This window comes from Myotis lucifugus, unplaced genomic scaffold (genome assembly GCF_000147115.1).
Source record: "Myotis lucifugus unplaced genomic scaffold, Myoluc2.0 scaffold_853, whole genome shotgun sequence".
NCBI classification, from domain to species: domain Eukaryota; kingdom Metazoa; phylum Chordata; class Mammalia; order Chiroptera; family Vespertilionidae; genus Myotis; species Myotis lucifugus.
In genome coordinates this window covers 179,559-185,409 of record NW_005871901.1, presented here as the reverse complement: position 1 = coordinate 185,409, position 5,851 = coordinate 179,559, and positions in this window count along the sequence as shown.

Sequence of the window (5,851 nt, the reverse complement as noted above, 5' to 3'; positions counted from 1 at the left end):
CCTTCCTCTCCCTCTCACGGCACACCTTAGTTTTCATTTTCTCTCCAAGACTAAGGCACAAAGCCCAGAACCAGCGCCGTGGCGCAGGGAGGGCAGCGTGGAGAGGCCGCAGACCTTCCCCCAGCGCTGCTGGTTCAGTGTCCCTCGCAGGCCGGGCCGCTGGCTCCCCCTGCTCAGCACGCAGGGCTCCCCAAGGCTGGCACCGCCCAGCCTCCAGCTGGGGAACAGGGTCCATGGTGCTCCTGAGCTGGCCACGGGGTTGTTCTAGCAGCAGATTCCTCCCTCTGCTGGGGGATAGGTCCCCGAGCTTTATCATTCTCCCAGAGTGCGGGCAGAATGCGAGAGTGATGCGTACGGAAGCACTCTAATGTTATCTCAATGCGTACGGAAGCGCTCTAACGTTACCTCAATGCATACGAAGCGCTCTAACATTATCTCAATGCGTACAGAAGCGCTCTGACATTATCTCAATGCGTACGGAAGCGCTCTGACATTACATGGTGGCCCCATTGTCCCGCGTGTCCAGAGGCTGGAAGGAAGGGGCAACACCACGGAGCCGGCTGCTACCCAGAGGCCCGCCAGTCAGCTCCAGCAGCCACGCCATCCATCTCCACTCCTACGCCAACCTCCCCTGGGGCTTCTGTCTGGGCTGGTCTGTGCCTTCAGGTGGGCTCACCTTCCGCAGGGCTGGCTGGGCAGCTCCCTGCCCCGAAGCCTCCAGCGCTGTCTCCAGCAGAACGAGCCCCGTGAGCTGCAGAGCGCTGCACCGGCAGGATAGGCGCGGGAACCTGCCCGCCTGGGTACCGTCCTCTCCCCTCTGCCCCCAGGATGGCCTGGGACACCTGCAGCCAGTTCCCCGCCCGCCCAGCCGCTCACCTCGGTGCCTGTGCCCACGCAGATTCCCCCATCCCCCTGCCTCTTCTCTGGCTGATAAAGCCCAGCTGATTCTTAGAAACTCAGCTCAGAGAACCCCTCCCCTTGGAGAAACCTTCTCTGCCCGCCATGGAGTCATAACTCTCCTCTTCTCGTGCCACGTCCTTTCTTTGAAAGGATCTTTGTTACTCCTGCCCAGATAGCCCTGTGGTTAGTGCTTGTGTCTCCCAGCTAGAGCCTGGGTTCTCCAGGGTGTGGACTGTAATGGGTTAATCCCTGAACCTCCAGGGCTGATGGATAGCAGCGCATAGTAGGACCACGATCAAGGCTGGCTGGCTGGTGGCTGAGGGGCACCATTTGGAAAAGCCACCAAAGGAAGGACAGCCAGTGGGGCTGCATCCCCAGCCGGAGAAGAAAGGAGAGCAGACGGCCGATCCAGCATGTGAGTGACCACCACGCTCACAGCTGCCAAGCCCTCCGCAGGAGCTCCCAAACTTGTCTCTGGGCGGAGGTGTGGGTTTGCACTGAGAGACAAAGGGGCCACACTGGGCACTTTGGACACACGTGCAGAGCCGCCTGCCCCATGTCCACTCCCTGCCATTCAGGGCGGGGGTGGTGATGGAATTCTGTCCGTGCAGCGGGGTGGCTCTATGGGGCCTTAAGTGTATCATCCTATATAATAAAAGCCTAATATGCTAAGTGTCGGTCATCTGGTCAGCCATTCAACCAATCAAAGCATAATATGCTAATGATATGCTAAGGCCACTCAACCGTTCACTATGACGTGCACTGACCACCAGGGGGCAGACACTCCGACTGGTAGGTTAGCTTGCTGCTGCATTCCAGCTGATCAGGACTGAGCAAGATGGGCCGGACATGCCCTGGAGCCCTCCCACAGTCTCTCCCCAGCTGGCCAACCTCTCGCGTCCCTCCCTGGCCCCAACCATGCACCAGTGGGGTCCCTTGGCCTGGCCTGCATCCTCTCACAATCCAGGACCCCTAAGGGGGATGTTGGAGAGCTGATTTCGGCCCGATCCCACAAGCCAGGCCGAGGGACCCCCCCACTGGTGCACGAATTTGTGCACCGGGCCTCTAGTTAGAGAATACTCTGTCTGCAGACTCAGGGGCCACAAAGGCTCTGTGCGTGGCAGAGGGAGAAGCAGTTTTTATTCATGGCCCTGCAGTTCTCATGTCCTCCCCTTGCTGCAGCCCAATGGACACACAGGCTCCTGTGGGCTTCCGGGGGATTCCCTGCGGCCAAGCAGCCAGCCATCGGAGGCGGCCTGGTGAAGGACAGATAGTGCTTTAGCTGGGGGCAGCCTCTTCATTCTGTTCACTGTGTGGGCATCAAGCCTAAGAGATGGGCAGGCTCCCTGGAACGAGCCATGCCTTCCTGAGAAGTAGCCTCCTGCTCACTGTGTTTTCATGGCTGAGATAGGACAGGCCTTTGCTGTGGTCCCAACCAGAGCTCAGATATTTGAGACCGGCTGCCAAGAGCCTTCTTCTCAGAGGGTCACTCAACTGAAATAGCGTGGCCACTTGTTCTGGTTACTGTAGCCATGTAACAAGTTACCCCAAACTCAGAAGCTGCAAACACCATTATTTGAATACTCCCAGGTTCTACTCCCAGGTTCTAGGTCCAGAACTCAAGGAAAGACACAAGGCCTCTAGTTAGTGTCTGCTTCAGGCTGCCTGGGCCTCAGCTTAGGCGGATGGAGCTGCAGACCTGGGTGCATGGTCACGCTCGCACGGGCCCCTCCGAGTGTCCCGAGTGTCCTCATGGTGTGGTGGCTTCAGGAGTGGACTTCTCACCCGGGAGTTCGGGCCTCGGAATGAGTGTCCTGTGAACGCCACGCTGTGTTCCTCTTCATGCCCTCGCCTCAGAAGCCTCGCGTCCACTGTCGGCGCCTGCTGGTCATGAAGGTCACAGCCCCCCCAGATCTGAGGGCACCGAACCCCTCCCCACAGGAGGAGGATCCAGGAGCCAGCCCACCGGTCGTGAAAGGGGCTGAACCAGAGCAAGGAGGCGGGCCTCGGAGGCAGAGAGTCATGGTTTCCATTCCAGCTCCACCCCCGGCCAGACCATTCACCCCTCCCCGCGCCTGTGACCTGGAGACGGTGCCTCTTGTAACTGAGCCGTTGTGAGCATTCAGGATGTTATGCCTACAAAGTGCTTATTAACAATGTTCATGCTCAGAAAATAATAGTTCTCTCCAACCCAAATGAAATCAAAGTCCTTACCTCATCATAACGTAGGCTGCAGAAATATCTACAGGGTACAATTTCGAAGTCATATTTTTAAGAAAAGTAGGAAGTATCTTGAAAAAAAAATAAAACACCACACACAAACAGCCAAAAATACTAGGAGGCAAGAAGTGTGCTTTATGCCCCAACCGGTTTGGCTCAGTGGATAGAGCGTCGGCCTGTGGACTCAAGGGTCCCAGGTTTGATTCTGGTCAAGGGCATGTACCTTGGTTGCCGACACATCCCCAGTGGGGAGTGTGCAGGAGGCGGCTGATCAATGTTTCTCTCTCATCGATGTTTCTAACTCTCTATCCCTCTCCCTTCCTCTCTGTAAAAAATCAATAAAATAAAAATTTATATAAAGAAGTGTACTTTATATATGGAAGGCGGAGAGAGAAGAGTAAAGAAAAGCATCATGTGCCAACCAGAGTTCTGGGCAGGAGACCCGGAGGAGGCGCGCCCTCCCCGCCCTCCGCCTCCGCCCGGGGTGTGGCCCAGCTCGAAAGAGAATCAGGGCTCATCCCACACAGGCAAGAGTCCAACTCTTGGCAGAAATGCCTTTTTAATATTAAAGTTTTCTGAACAGAAAACATAACATCTAAGCTTAGCACATGTTAAAAGAGGAAAAAAGAAGTTCTATATTAGACCTTAAGAGTGTAACTTTAGGATAAAGAAGAATTTGACATTCTCCCACGTGCCTGCCTCCCCCTGAAAAAATCCACCTGTCTGAGACAGACGGGAGGCCCGCTGCCCTGCAGGAAGCCTGGCTGGCACCCTCACTGCTCTCTCCAATCTTGGTCACTGTGCAATGGTGCCGTTGGGCCATGAGTATCAGCTTGGCCCTGAGCATCTTCATGTGCATGGGAAGGACAGGCACAGGGCGATGGAAGCCGGCAGCAAGGACAACGGTGATGCGTCCAGTGGAACAAGATCCCTCTGCCTCCTGCAGTCAGGCAGCAACATCCTGCTCCGAGGCCTCGCATGACAGTTAGGCAGCCCGGGGACACCCGCCAGCTCAGAAGGGCACTGTCACTAAGTACTAATATTTAAATAATTTAAAAAATACAGGGTTTTCCCACTCTTAACCCATCTTCATTACATGTGTTTTTATTCTTATTTTTTTTGTGCTATAACTGGCACATGCCATTGTGAATGTGAGGTGTAGAGTGTGCAATTTAATACATTTACATATTGCAATATGATTGCCACCATAGTGTTAGCTAACACCCCTCTCACATCATATAGTTATCATTTTGGGGTGTGGTGAGAACATTTAAGATCTAGTCTCTTAGCAACATTACAAACTTGTGGCTAGAAGATGAGTGAGTTCTGAGCTCTAATGAAAGCACAGCATTGCGACTGGTCACCAAGCCTGTCATAAACTTCGAAGAGAATTACGACAATTTCCCCAGTTACTTCAGTTAGCTTGTTAGGTCATTAGCCAAGGAGCACGAGGTCAATGTGATGGATTCACTCTGCTTTCATAGCCTTTTCTGAGTGTAAAACAGTTACTGTGCCTACTATCGTTGGCCCCTGAGATTTAATCAACAGTTGGTGTTCTCATTGCTAATCCCTCTCCTTTAACTCCTATTCCGTTGACCCTCCCTTACCATCAATTGCTATAGGAGTCAATCAACAACCATTTGCTATTGCAGTGCCTCCTATGACGCCTAAAAAGCCATCACAAAAAACTCTAGGACCGTGGTCGGCAAACTGAGAATTGAAGAGTCCTTAATGGAAATCAAGGGACTTGAACTTGGACTGTGGTGGTCCAACTGACTAGCTGAGTTAAGTGTGACAAATACCTACCTCTCTGTGTCCACACACTAATGCAGCCATTGGTAAAATGAAAGGACTTGATCTTCTGAATGTTAAAATGAAATATATTCTGGAAATCATGACTCGATTATGATATAATCTATAGATTATTGACTAACGATGGTATATTTTTTAGCTTTTGTTGTTTGCTTCCTTGCTCAGACACTGCCCATAGGGAGACATGAAGTATGTATATTTGGAGAGTTTCAGGGGGGAGATGTAGGAGCATGTCCAGAGCAGGACAATCTCAGAACGGCAGACAGTGGGGGCTGTGATGAAGCCCTCAGCAGAGCCAGAGACAGAGCGAGGCACCGTCACTGGGAAGGGAGAGCGGTCAACTTGGTGAAGAGTGGCCAGTATCTCCATAGAGCAGTGGTTCTCAACCTTCTGGCCCTTTAAATACAGGTCCTCATGTTGTGACCCAACCATAAAATTATTTTCGTTGCTACTTCATAACTGTAATGTTGCTACTGTTATGAATCGCAATGTAAATATCTGATATGCAGGATGGTCTTAGGCGACCCCTTGTGACCGGGTTGTTCGACCGCCAAAGGGGTCGCGACCCACAGGTTGAGAACCGCTGCCATAGAGGATGGTAAACACAACCAACCACCACCAGTCTCCTGAGTCATCATTTCCGTAAAGACCACGAGGCCGATGTAATGACGTTAGAGTAAGGGGAAACTGTTGGCAAGCGTTCATTTTGGACGGGTCTGAGACAGGTCTGTTTACTCCCTAGCAGATCCCTAACCTACAGTTAGAACCCACAGGGAGTGTTGGAGTTGACTCCCTTTGGAGCTCTGTGAAATATAACATTAAGTTTCAGGGCAATCCACTGACCCGGACTCAAATGCTTGGGCTTTCAGATCACACAGAACCGCGTTTCTACTCTGTGATGAGCTGTCATGCGGAAAGA